The 15,461-nt window shown below is 31.3% G+C and overlaps 1 long non-coding RNA gene across 1 annotated transcript; it reads left to right on the top strand.

The window, feature by feature from the left end:
* Nucleotides 1-494: 494 nt before the first annotated feature.
* On the top strand, nucleotides 495-899 carry LOC110902311. The gene is made up of 3 exons (XR_002571058.2): nucleotides 495-611; nucleotides 728-790; nucleotides 864-899. It is a non-coding gene; the product is annotated as an uncharacterized LOC110902311 (long non-coding RNA).
* The last annotated feature ends 14,562 nt before the right edge of the window (nucleotides 900-15,461 follow it).

Raw genomic sequence — 15,461 nt, 5'->3', positions numbered from 1 at the left:
AAACTGGTTGAAGCTTGTATTGGTGTTAGACTTTACAGTTTCAAGTGAATGAATTGTGGGTCTCATTTTGCTCTAATCAACCAGATGTGGGAAGCATTAGACCCGGATTGTTGCATGCCTATTTCTCTTCAGTTTGATAGAACTCATTATTTTTTGTTAGTTGTGGATTGTGAGTTACAATATTTCAACTTATGTATTATTTGTTCTTTGCAAATGCAATAACTTGCAAATGAAAATATTTAACGTTTTGTATTTGTTGGATGAAACAAAGGGTCTAAACGTGATGGTGAGATGCAATAAAGCCTATTGAGATTGGTTGGCTTTATATCAATTTTTCTTTTTGTTTTGGGCTATAAAACTCTGTTGGTTGTTAAAAAAAAGTGGAAATTATGGTTCATCACACTTCATACATTCGTTGTTTAATAAAATGTCGTATGTAAAATTTCTAAAAACTACCCGTGTTTTTACACGGGTTCAATTTGTTTTTGAAGGTTATTCTTTCCGATGCCAATGTTCCGGGTGAAGGGGAACATAAGATAATGTCCTACATTCGTCTTCAAAGGAATCTTCCTGGTTTTGATCCAAACGCCCATCATTGCTTATATGGTTTGGTATAGTTTACCCTTTAGTCCTTCACTCATTTCTATTCTTTATGTTTGAATATTTAGTTTGCCCCATAAGTTATATTTCTTGCTTCTTTTGTATTTATAATTGATTCGTACTATAGGATGCGGATTTGATTATGTTAGCTTTGGCTACCCACGAAGTTCATTTTTCAATACTTAGAGAGGTAGTCTATAGTAGTTTATATTATTAATGTGCAAAGAACATTTAATTTATATTCTATTATTTTGATGTTTCAGGTTGTATATACTCCTGGACAACAAGATAAATGTTTTATTTGTGGTCAAGTAGGCCATTTAGCGGTCGCTTGTGAAGGAAAGGCAAAGCGGAAGGCATGTTAATTCGACGATAAAGGCGACGGTGTGCCTAAGAAGCCATACCAAGTAGCTTATTGTTTTCATTTCTTAAAAAGCTGTTTATTTTATAGATAACTATGGTTCTCCAACTGAATGATACCATAATGTTAACTTTGATCAAGAGTTTTGTTTGAAAAAAATTGTAACTCAATATATTTCTTAGTAAGGTTTGCCAAACATGGGTCTTAGTATGAAGAGATATGAGGTTATAAATCATACAAAAAAATACTTTTATACATATAGATTTTTTTAACACAACCCATAACCCGTGAAGCTCACGGGTATATAACCTAGTTTTTACTATATAAGAAAACAGAGCAAAAATAAGTAACACTTTTTTTTTAATTATTATAAAAGGTTATGCATAATTTTTACATAGCTTTTACACTTAAATAATATCATAACTTTGTTTGAAAAAAATATATTTGTAAAATGATACTTTATAATGAAATTAAAGAAAATTCATCATTTCTATACTATAAATTAACAACAATTATGTGCTTCATGTTGTTGTATCCTATGTTTAGGGAGTGTTTCAAAAAAGTTTTTAATATTTTTCACTTCTAACCCAAAACATTTAATTTTTGCAATTTAACCCCTTTAATTTTTTTAACTTTTAACACAAAGCTTTTCACTTTTTGCAATTTAACCCCAACACTTTTTTACTTTCAAATTTGGCCCCCATAGTTTTCATCTTTAGTAAGTTTTTTTGTTTTACGTTTCGTTTAAAATTTTGCGAGTTAACACGCCGCGACGTGCGTGTGGGGTTCAAAGTTTTTTCGTCTATTTTTTCCCATTTGAGAAGTTCGTCGCAACACGTGGGTCCTAGATCGACTTAGGTATTTTTTTATGTTTTACGTTTCAGCATAACTTTTTCACATTAACACGCCGCAATGGGTGTGCGTGGTTCAACGATTTTACATATGCTTTTCATTCGGTTTTATTTTTCTCCTTTTCTATATATTTTGTTTTTAAAAGTTTTTCGACGTTGGTCGTTGGTAGTTGGTAATGGTGTGGCATTGGTTCAACTTTGCATGGTTTTACCCCCCGAACAACGCGAGGGCCTTAATACTAGTTACTCTCTATTTTGCATGTGTTGTCGTTTTAATGACATGATATCCATACCAGTGTAAGATTGTGCAGGTGACCAAATGAAAAGCCCCACACACATTTTCATCATTGTTGCACCTAAGCATTCATGCAATTATTGTACCATCATTTCTGAACTAAATTAAATGATTATTATTTTTTATTTATAACATGCTAGGTGTATAAAAGTTAGGGTTTTATTATAGAATATAAAATCTATATAAAACTTTTATATAGAATTTATATTTACGGCAACAACACTTTATACACACGTAAATCCGTAATTCGTTTCAAAATTCAAATGACCATAAATATAAAATTTGCTCTTTAATATTAATTACTAGTCTAAGACCCCGCGAGCTTCGCGGGTGGCTAAACACCAACTAAACACATAAAATAATTTAAACGTAGAAGCGTTAAAGTGTGATTTGTTAAGCCTAATATTTTGAGACAATTGAGCACGTCCCAATAGTATATCTACATAATGTTCGTTACAAATTAAGTTTTTGTCAACTAAACCTTCATGATGTCTTCTTTAACTCCATTATCGCACTCATCCTCTGACATTATCAATTCCAATCAGGACGACTTAGAATTTAAAGCTCTATTGCTAGATTATTAAAAAGAGTTAATTACTGTTTTCGTCCCTGTGGTTTGTTAAAAATCACTATTTCAGTCCATTAGTTTAAAAATTGCGATTTCAGTCCTTGTGGTTTCACTTTCGTAACCATTTCAGTCCACCTCGTAACCATTTCAGTCCCTGTACTTATAGAATAAAGGGCTTTTTACATATTTCCCCCTCCTAAGCTGCTTTATTACGTATTTACCCAAACCAAAAAATCAATTACATATTTCCCCTTCCTAACTGATATATATTACATATTTCCCCTTTTCATTAAAATAACCCTTATTTATGACTATTTTACCCTTAATGAACTAGTAAATGAATATTTACATATTTCCCCACTCTAATATGTAAAATCAATAATTACATATTTACCCAATTTATGTATTATCACCCCAATTCGAAATCAACCGCTCATCTTTGACTAATTACTTTCACGTCTTTTTTTGTACTTTTTCCTCGTCCCCTTTTACTTGTTGAGGCTTGTCGAGTAGGATCTTCAGGTGCTGAGTTTTTGCATGTCTTTTCACGGTGTCCATACTCACCACATCGTGGACATTTTTGTCGTTTTTTAGGCTCGTCACCTGGTCTAACCACAAATCGCTTACCGGAGCCGGGTTACGTGTGTTACATGGCGTCGAACACATGTCTTCCGGCTCCAGTACGCGTAATCGGAGTAAAAACGCGTAAGTGCGTAACAGACGCCGTACGCGTAATTGACGCCCGATTCAGCACGCGTAACTAGCATATAAACATGCATAAACTGAGTTTCATGTTTATAAGATATAATTTTTTTATATGAACCAAGATATAATTTTTTTACTTTAATTGTCTAGTTCTTTAAGCTAGTTATGGGATTTTGACAACTTAATATCGTACTTTTTTCAGATAATTTTTTTATATGAACCAAACAGCGAAGTTATTCAACTTGGCACAAAGAAACAGGAAGTTCTTTAAATTGTGGTTATAAACAGCGAGGTTCATTACAGTTACAATCGATGAAGAAGATGAACATCGATTCTGATCGATGAACAGTTATCATCGATGTACAGTTTGAATATGCACAGGTAATCGATCGAACAGTTATAATCGTCCATCGATCAAACCAGTAAACACACAAGTAATCGATGAACATCAACAGTACAGTTCATCGATGAACAGATGAACCGAAAAAAAAAACACAATCGAAGAAGAAGTTAGAACGATTTTGAACAAATGTACAACATATATGAACAATCGATGAAGAACTGAAGGATTTTGAACAAACCTGGGAAGATGAACGTCGAACTTGTGGGGGGAGAAGAAACGTCTTCGGTTGTAGGGTTTGGATGTGTTCAGACGTTCAGTATACACGAATGGATATACACGCTGATTAATCTGAGGGTAGTAAGGTAATTTCTCAAAAAAAGGGGAAATATGTAATTGATTTTTTGGTTTCGGTAAATACGTAATAAGGAAGCTTAAGAGGGGGAAATATGTAAAAATCCCTAGAATAAATGGATTGAAATGGTTACGAAAGTGAAACCACAGGGACTGAAATGGTCACGAAAGTGAAATCACGCGGACTGAAATCGCAATTTTTAAACTAATAGACTGAAATAGTGATTTTTAACAAACCACAGGACGAAAACAGTAATTAACTCAAAAGAGTTAATTATTGTTTTATATACATGAAATTAATTTGAAAAAAATAGATTCTTACTTAAGTGTAAGAACAACTCAAACGGGTTCTTAGAGATATCAACTGGTTGGCTACCCTCCAACACTTGATTTGCTATAAATCCCTTTTACTGTTATAGAAAAAAATAAGGTTATAACCCGGAAATTTTCCGGGTAGGAAAATTTAATTTATAACAAATAAAAGTATAAAAATAACACTTTAACATGATCCTCTTTTCCTTTTCTCCATCATAAAATTTTAATTGGTTTCTTAAACTTTTTCTTGTTGTAAAGAGCCATAAAAACATACAAAAGCAAGAATGTAAAGTAAACGTCTATATTTAGAGCATTTACATTGGAACCTCTATTCTATATTATGAGTAGGAGTTGGGTGGAAAGTCTATTTTTCCTAGAAAGTCTAGGAAGGAATAAGAATTGGACATGTGTCATTGAGGGATTTTAAGTAGAAGGGCTATCATGTAATTTCACATTTTAATTTTATTTTTGGAATGTATCTTCATTAACTAAAATTCCATGATTTTCGGAATTTTTATTATTTTCGAATTCAAATCTGGAAGTCAATGTGTTCATTAACTAAAATTCCATATCACATTACATCGCATATTCCATTGTTCAGAAGATTACTGGAATTTATCAGCATGTTCTTGGTGCTGTGTTTTAACAGTTTACAGTGCTAAAGCCAATTTTTTTTATAGATCCCACAATATAAAGATATATAAAGATGGTAAAACACAGGGTATGAATCTGATTGCTGTTAAAACACAACTGTATGAATCTGAATGCTAAAACACAACTGTATGAATCTGATTGCTGTTAAAACACAACAGTATGAATCTAAATGCTAAAACACAAGTGTATGAATCTGCTTGCTGTTAAAACACAACTGTATGAATCTGTTTGCTGTTAAAACACAATTGTATGAATCTGCTTGCTGTTAAAACACATTTGTATGAATCTGGATGCTAAAACACAACTGTAGGAATCTGAATGCTAAAACACAACTGTATGAATCTGTTTGCTGTTAAAACACATCTGTATGAATTTGCTTGTTGTTAAAACACAACAGTATGAATCTGTTTGCTGTTAAAACACATCTGTATGAATCTTAATGCTAAAACACAACTGTATGAATCTGCTTGCTGTTAAAACACATCTGTATGAATCTGAATGCTAAAACACAACTGTATGAATCTGCTTGTTGTTAAAACACATCTGTATGAATCTGTTTGCTGTTAAAACACAACTGTATGAATCTGCTTGCTGTTAAAACACATCTGTATGAATCTGGATGCTAAACCACAACTGTATGAATCTGCTTGCTGCTAAAACACAACTGTATTAATTTGCTTGCTGTTAAAACACATCGTTAAGAAAACGGAGATGATAACAACAATATTTGAATGGTGATGATGAACTCGGAGATGGTGGAGATGGAGAAGTGTTTTAATTTGATCTGGTGCTCTCCATCGTTTCTAAAGAGATGGTGGAGATGGAGAAGTGTTTTAATTTGATCTGGTGCTCTCCATCGTTTCTAAAGTTATCTTCTTCCATGATTGTAGTTATTTTTGGTAGGGATTGGGGTTTCCAAGATGGGTTTGGAGAGAGAGAGAGAGAGAGGGAAAATCGCTTGAATTTAGGAACTGGGCGGTTATCTAATTGATTTAAAACACGGCCATTGACAAAATTGCCCCTACTTATTTAAAACAATCAATTAATTAAACTCATATATTACAAGATTGCCATTGATTTAATCTCAACCCTTAAACACACCAATCGGATGGACCAGATCGCTTCCTAGACTTTCTAGGAAAAACACACTTTCCGTGCGAACCCTACTCTCTATATTATATAGAGAAAATAATAGAGGAAACAACAAAAATACCATCACATTGGAATTTCTATAATAGAAAAAAATTAAAGTAAAGTACACCTCTATATTTATAGGGTCACATACATTCAACCCTCGATATTATTATTCTGAGTGTGTAATATCTAATATGATTTTGAAAAGCTTCATTTATACCACACCCTCACCAATTTTGAAAAGACCTATTTTTAAAAAAAGACTCATTTCATCACAACCTATTTTAATCGAGTTAATCACAGGTTATCCTCTAAATATCTTTTGACATCTATATATAAAATAAATACAAACAAACTAATCATAAGTCCGTCTTTAAACAAATTTTCAAAGTTTACCTACTTGAGCAATTAGAGATAAATATAAAGCAAATCACCCGTTAGGTAAAAACGGTTGAAATTGCATTTTTTTTAGTAAACCAAACTTTATTCATCACCAAAAGAGGCATACAAACAACAGTTAAGCTTCCAAAAAAACACACTAAGATGCATCCAAAATACTCTTACCCCATTACACATCCAATCACTTTAAAAAAATTATCTATACACATACACTAACCAAAGTCTAAACCAGAGAAAATGGACCAGATTGAGAGATTGACGCCTATCGATCTGTTAATCATCCACCAGAGAGTAGCCTCCTTAATGTCTTGCACTATTTTAGTTTGAAAAGCATCGACCCCTTTGAAGATCTTACCAACATATTCATTTAACGAAGATACATGAAGCGAACAAAAGACAGGAAGAGCAGCTTTTATATTTTTTTATCATACCTGTAATCGTTTTATAAATAATGTTATACAAAATTACAGGAAGAGAAACTGTTATAGTTATTTTTTATAATATCAAGAGTGAATTGCAAGAATTGTCCTTTATCTTTATGCCTCTTTGCAGGCGGTGTCCTTTATGTTTAAAATTGACGAGTTTTATCCTTTATGTTTAAAAATCAAGCACGTTTTACCCTTTGAGCCTAACCCAGTTAGTTTTTTTCGTTAAATCTTGTCATGTGCCTTGCACATGAGGGCAATTTTGTCATTTTATCTCTTAGAGACTAATTATATATAAGTAACTATTTTATTAAAAAAAAAAACACTTTAAAAAAAAGATTAAAGAAAACAATTCTCTCTCTCTACTCCATTTTCCTCCTCTGTCCTCCATCTCCCTCCTTCTCCTTCCCTCTGTATTTCAATCAAGCAACAACCACCACAACCTCCTTCATCACCAACACAACCTCCTTCCACCTGTTTCCACCATAACCGCCACCACCACCACAACCTCCTTCCACCATCGCCACCACTACCACCACCACCTCCTTCCACCACCGCCGCTACCACCACAGCCTCCTTCCACCGCCGCCACCACACTTCCTTTTTCTTTCTTTGTAAACCCTTCGTAACCCACCCACTATCACCACCACCACCACAACTCCAACTCCATTCGGCCACCAAGCCGGCCACCACTTTGGCGGCGACTTAATTAAACGCCTCACTACCGCCATTCCGGCCACCATCTAAACCATTCACCAGCACCACTCCGGTAACCGACATTGGAACCGCCTTCACCATTTTGATCGGAACTCTTCAACCCATGATAACCTCCTTCAGATGTGAAACCCATGAAACCATTGCAGATCTCTTAAATTTAGCACATCCCTGCGTATCTTGGTGCTTAGTGAGTGATTTTCATCTCTTAACACGCACGCACTCTTTCTAAATCCCTGTAACCTAAACGCCTAGGTACGAATGAGATGAAACAAGTGGTGGGTGCGTTTAATGGTTATTATCAGATCTGGAATTTTGATTGAAGATTGGTGTAGCTATATTGATTTTAAGGGGATTATTGGTTTTTGAAATTTTATTGATTTTAAGGGATGATTGGTTTTTGAAAATTTGATTGAAGATTGATGCAACTATATTGATTTATTTGAGGTTGTTATATAAAATTGATTTTTCTTACTGCAACTATATTGTTCTTTGATGATGAATTTGAGGTTGTTATATAAAATTGATTTTTCTTACTGCAACTATATTGTTCTTTGATGATGAAGATTCCATAGAATGTTACAAATTTAATAAATTGATAGTTGAAAAGAAAAAAATCAATTATAATTCTATCAGTGATTGAAGACCCAGATATGGGTTTGATTTGGGTGGTTCCAATGATCTTGAAGGGATGAGAGTGAGGGTGAAAATCTTTGCAGATTTTTTACTGTAAAGCACTGTGACTAAAATACCCTTTTGTGATCTGATTTAATTGAAAAAATTGACTAGGTTAGGCCTAAAGGACACAACGTGCTTGATTTTTAAACATAAAGGACAAAACTCGTCAATTTTAAACATAAAGGACACCGCCTGCAAAGAGGCATAAAGATAAAGGACAATTCTTGCAATTCACTCTAATATCAATCATAATGCTATACACACTTTGTCGTAGCTTAAACACATTTCTTCAGATTATGGCCCAATTTGATCAGATTCTAAAAAACGAAGAAAGATTATCACGAGATACTATAAAACTGGGGTTTAGGATGTAAACCATAAAAATAACAAATTAATTTAGATGATTAGCCTTACAGAAAACCCAAATCGGGAAAGTTTACCTGAATCGTTAACGAAAAAAATCAGACTCGGATTGGGTTACTCAAGCGGATATTAATCACTGGAATAAGATCGGGTATCAAACATAAGAGCACACATGAGTTGATTAATGGAACAAAATGGTGAGGAGAAGAATATACATCAGTGAATCGAATAGAGATCAATTTCCCATAGGATCCCATTTAATATATATAGATATATAGATATAGATAAAGAACGGTGCAAGATATACCTTTCCTTCAACTTCTCATAGGATCCCATTCAAGAGTTCCTTGTAGGGGAAGGAGTCTGAAAGAAGCTCATCATCTAAAATTACAGAACACAATTTGAATTAGATATGCAACTCGAGTACAAAAACAATAGTCGAAGAAGACTCGAAGCATCCCTAAAATTACAAATAATATAGTCAAAGCCTCTCATAAAAACATCAAGATTTCAAAGCATTCAAAATTTAAAATCAAACACAATAATGGTTTACTTCAAAATTTAAATTTAAAATAATGATTGACTTCAAAATTTAAAATATGAAAATCAAATCACTAATATCCAATCCCGTAAATCAAGCAAACTTATTAGGAAAGTCTAACCTTTCAAATTTAAATTCAATTTACAGATTCGAAATTTAAAATCAAACACATTAATGGCAAACTTTCAAATTTAAATTTAAAATAACAATTCACTTCGAAATTGAAAATTTAAAATCAAACACAATAATGGTTTACTTCAAAATTTAAATTTAAAATAATGATTGACTTCAAAATTTAAAATTTAAAATTTAAAATCTGAAAATCAAATCACTAATATCCAATCCCGTAAATCAAGCAAACTTATTAGGAAAGTCTAACCTTGCCAAGCAAAACCAACCGACATAGAAACAAACTCATAAGAGAGGGAAAATATATAAAACAAACAAAAGGAGGGGTTTTAAAAACGTAAATGAATTTATTTATAGAAACACTACAAATTTTCCGGAAACTAATTCAATACCAAATTTATTAGTAACTAAAAAATACAGCCAAAATTAAATGAGCATAAAGTATGAAACCAAACATTATACCGGATAAAAAATAGGAAAAAAAAATAATAAAACTAAAATTTTTGATTAACATGTCCGACGAAGTTTAATAGTCCGGCAATGGCATAAAATTTAGGGTTAACCATGAAAAAATAAAAAAAACAAAACAAAAGAATCATTAATACATATTAATACAATATAAAATTTATTAGTAAAAAAACAAAGATTTTCAAATTTCAAAAAATATCATAGTTTGATTTACAAAAAAAAAAAAAAAAAACAAAATAACTTAAAAATTATAGAGATTAGCATAAATGATGAAAACTATCATTATACCGGATCAAAAAACACCAAAAAAACGATAACATTAAACTTACCTCTTGTGTTCGAAGAGATTCAGACTCCTGCAATTGCATAAAAATTAGGGTTTAAAATGAAAAAACAAAAAATAAAATAAAAAAAATCAGTAAGAGCATCAGTCTTTCAAAGACATCAAGAATAGATCCATTAATAAGATTAGATTCGAAAAATTTAAATCATCATCAGCAACACAAAAATACAGAAAAATGATTAAAAAAAGTGCGATTAAGCATTTAAAATACATAACAATCTAATCTAGTTTACATACCTGCAGAATAAGTGGAATGATCTACAAAAAAAGAAGAAGAACAAATTCTGAGAAACTTGAAAATTAATGTGATTGTCGAAAATTATGGAAACTAACACAAAATTTAGAAGCAATTAAAACTTTAATATAAGTTATCTTGATAAATTTGGAAATACGTTACAATTTAGACAACTTTGATAAGTATCCATAATTGATATAAATTTCAAAAATTCAAATTTTGAAATAATCAGTCAAAACAATTTACCTAAATAGTTAAATATTATTCAAACTTAAATTCAAAACCAATGAGGTTAATATATTCATAATATAATCAATATCTAAATGATTGTGAAAAAAAAATCAATCACAATCATGGACCTAAGAAGAAGCTCGAGACCACTGATTCAATTCGTACCTTAGTTGTCGAATGAAGAATGTTGTCTGGAAAAAAACTCATCTTCACAATCAGTACATTGCTAGAAACCCTTAATAAACCCTTACCATCTTGTCGGATGAAATACGAAGAATATCAAAATAGAATACGCAAAATTGAAGAACGCAAATCAAATAACAATCCTTTAAAGTTGCTTAAGCTTAAACAATAATCTGTCCTATAACTTTTCTGGTATGCCAAATCATCACTCCCAATTGTTGAACTGTAATAGTGTCAGCAAACAACGTCATCTCTGACAATTGCTCAAAATCTACTTCAATACGTGAATTTAATCGGAAAACCTAAAGATGAACATATGATAGAGAACATCAAACAGGAAGCGACATTATCAAACATGAATCGATATTTGAAGAATTGTTACCTATTTGTTGAATCGTTTGGAGAAGACAGTGATGGATCCCATCTTTCAAAAAACACCAAATCTTGAAAAATATCACAGAAGCACTCAAGAAATGAATATAGGTATTGATGAATGCATAAGTTAGAAATCACTGAAACCCTAAGAAGAGGCGGCGGCTAGGTCTTCCAGACACCAACAACGCCGCAAAAAGAAAATTGGAAACACGGATACATACCTTATACGCCACATAATAAGGACTGGTTGCTTCCACTCGCGATTGAAGATGAAGAAATCTAGGATTCAGGAGATTGCAAATAACATATTAAAGGTCGATAGATGATATCCAGGGTTTAAGGAAGAAATAGATAGTGTTTAACAATGACAAAGAAAAATCAAAGAGGGAAAAGAAAAATAACATACCTATGTTTTTGAAGATCAATCGATGAAGAAGGAAGAACTGGATGCAGGAGATGGGTATTAGGGTTTTGAGGTGAAGTGAAGCGTATTAAAGAAGCTAAGGAGGATGGTTTTGGCGGAAAAAGCAAAAAAACCCAAATCGGGAAAGTTTACCTGAAAACGAAAAAAATCAGACTCGGATTGGGTTACTCAAGCGGATATTAATCACTGGAATAAGATCGGGTATCAAACACAAGAGCACACATGAGTTGATTAATGGAACAAAATGGTGAGGAGAAGAATATACATCAGTGAATCGAATAGAGATCAATTTCCCATAGGATCCCATTTAATATATATAGATATATAGATATAGATAAAGAACGGTGCAAGATATACCTTTCCTTCAACTTCTCATAGGATCCCATTCAAGAGTTCCTTGTAGGGGAAGGAGTCTGAAAGAAGCTCATCATCTAAAATTACAAAACACAATTTGAATTAGATATGCAACTCGAGTACAAAAACAATAGTCGAAGAAGACTCGAAGCATCCCTAAAATTACAAATAATATAGTCAAGGCATCTCATAAAAAACATCAAGATTTCAAAGCATTCAAAATTTAAAATCAAACACAATAATGGTTTACTTCAAAATTTAAATTTAAAATAATGATTGACTTCAAAATTTAAAATATGAAAATCAAATCACTAATATCCAATCCCGTAAATCAAGCAAACTTATTAGGAAAGTCTAACCTTTCAAATTTAAATTCAATTTACAGATTCGAAATTTAAAATCAAACACATTAATGGCAAACTTTCAAATTTAAATTTAAAATAATAATTCACTTCGAAATTGAAAATTTAAAATCAAACACAATAATGGTTTACTTCAAAATTTAAATTTAAAATAATGATTGACTTCAAAATTTAAAATTTAAAATCTGAAAATCAAATCACTAATATCCAATCCCGTAAATCAAGCAAACTTATTAGGAAAGTCTAACCTTGCCAAGCAAAACCAACCGACATAGAAACAAACTCATAAGAGAGGGAAAATATACAAAACAAACAAAAGGAGGGGTTTCAAAAAACGTAAATGAATTTATTTATAGAAATACTACAAATTTTCCGGAAATTAATTCAATACCAAATTTATTAGTAACTAAAAAATACAGCCAAAATTAAATGAGCATAAAGTATGAAACCAAACATTATACCGGATAAAAAATAGGAAAAAAAATAATAAAACTAAAATTTTTGATTAACATGTCCGACGAAGTTTAATAGTCCGGCAGTGGCATAAAATTTAGGGTTAACCATGAAAAAATAAAAAAACAAAACAAAAGAATCATTAATACATATTAATACAATACAAAATTTATTAGTAAAAAAACAAAGATTTTCAAATTTCAAAAAATATCATAGTTTGATTTACCAAAAAAAAAAAAAACAAAATAACTTAAAAATTATAGAGATTAGCATAAATGATGAAAACTATCATTATACCGGATCAAAAAACATCAAAAAACACCAAAAAAACGATAACATTAAACTTACCTCTTGTGTTCGAAGAAGATTCAGACTCCTGCAATTGCATAAAAATTAGGGTTTATCATGAAAAAACAAAAAATAAAATAAAAAAAATCAGTAAGAGCATCAGTCTTTCAAAGACATCAAGAATAGATCCATTAATAAGATTAGATTCGAAAAATTTAAATCATCATCAGCAACACAAAAATACAGAAAAATGATTAAAAAAAAGTGCGATTAAGCATTTAAAATACATAACAATCTAATCTAGTTTACATACCTGCAGAATAAGTGGAATGATCTACAAAAAAAGAAGAAGAACAAATTCTGAGAAACTTGAAAATTAATGTGATTGTCGAAAATTATGGAAACTAACACAAAATTTAGAAGCAATTAAAACTTTAATATAAGTTATCTTGATAAATTTGGAAATACGTTACAATTTAGACAACTTTGATAAGTATCCATAATTGATATAAATTTCAAAAATTCAAATATTGAAATAATCAGTCAAAACAATTTACCTAAATAGTTAAATATTATTCAAACTTAAATTCAAAACCAATGAGGTTAATATATTCATAATATAATCAATATCTAAATGATTGTGAAAAAAAATCAATCACAATCATGGACCTAAGAAGAAGCTCGAGACCACTGATTCAATTCATACCTTAGTTGTCGAATGAAGAATGTTGTCTGGAAAAAAACTCATCTTCACAATCAGTACATTGCTAGAAACCCTTAATAAACCCTTACCATCTTGTCGGATGAAATACGAAGAATATCAAAATAGAATACGCAAAATTGAAGAACGCAAATCAAATAACAATCCTTTAAAGTTGCTTAAGCTTAAACAATAATCTGTCCTATAACTTTTCTGGTATGCCAAATCATCACTCCCAATTGTTGAACTGTAATAGTGTCAGCAAACAACGTCATCTCTGACAATTGCTCAAAATCTACTTCAATACGTGAATTTAATCGGAAAACCTAAAGATGAACATATGATAGAGAACATCAAACAGGAAGCGACATTATCAAACATGAATCGATATTTGAAGAATTGTTACCTATTTGTTGAATCGTTTGGAGAAGACAGTGATGGATCCCATCTTTCAAAAAGCACCAAATCTTGAAAAATATCACATAAGCACTCAAGAAATGAATATAGGTATTGATGAATGCATAAGTTAGAAATCACCGAAACCCTAAGAAGAGGCGGCGGCTAGGTCTTCCAGACACTAACAACGCCGCAAAAAGAAAATTGGAAACACGGATACATACCTTATACGCCACATAATAAGGACTGGTTGCTTCCACTCGCGATTGAAGATGAAGAAATCTAGGATTCAGGAGATTGCAAATAACATATTAAAGATCGATAGATAATATCTAGGGTTTAAGGAAGAAATAGATAGTGTTTAACAATGACAAAGAAAAATCAAAGAGGGAAAAGAAAAATAACATACCTATGTTTTTGAAGATCAATCGATGAAGAAGGAAGAACCGGATGCAGGAGATGGGTATTAGGGTTTTGAGGTGAAGTGAAGCGTATTAAAGAAGCTAAGGAGGATGGTTTTGGCGGAAAAAGCAAAAAAAAGTGGTCTAAGCAAATGCCACGTGGCAAGTAATGGCTTAAGCTAATGCCATGTGGCTTAAGCTTGTTTTGCTTTATTAGAAGTAGTAGATTACTAGAATATATAACTTTTTAAATGCATTTACAAGGTTAAAAATTAGGGACAATTGCATATTTCCTCTTGGAAAACTTCTTAATTATATATTTACCCAACTTAAATTTAAAATTGCATATATCCCCTTTCTTGATTAATAAAATTGCAAATTTACCCATTTTGATTTATTTATTAAAAAAACTATATAATGACTATTTTTCCCATATTTTTACTAATACTTTAAAGAAATTACATATTTATCCATTTTTACTAGTTTTATAGCTTTTCGTAATTTTTGTTGTTTTGTTAGTTAGTTTTTTCGTTTTCGTTTTTTTTTTTTCATTTTTACCAAGTTATTTGTTTTGCATTTTTCTTTTTTGATTATTTAATGTATGTTAATGTATATTGTTAGAAATCAGCCCAAAAAAAAAACCTCTAGATCTATATCAATATATATTCATACGCAAACACCCGAAAATGACCAGACCCGATTTTTGAAGTGAGTGTTATAAAAATACACCATTGCTCATTTTTATTAATGTTTATACACCAATTTTGCAATATCTTTATTTAAGAAGGAAATATTAAAAAATTACCACCCAAACTGAAAGGG

The sequence above is a fragment of the Helianthus annuus genome, chromosome 2 (assembly GCF_002127325.2).
Source record: "Helianthus annuus cultivar XRQ/B chromosome 2, HanXRQr2.0-SUNRISE, whole genome shotgun sequence".
NCBI classification, from domain to species: domain Eukaryota; kingdom Viridiplantae; phylum Streptophyta; class Magnoliopsida; order Asterales; family Asteraceae; genus Helianthus; species Helianthus annuus.
The sequence above is the reverse complement of the archived record's forward strand: the minus strand, read 5'-3'. Positions and strand labels throughout refer to the sequence as shown.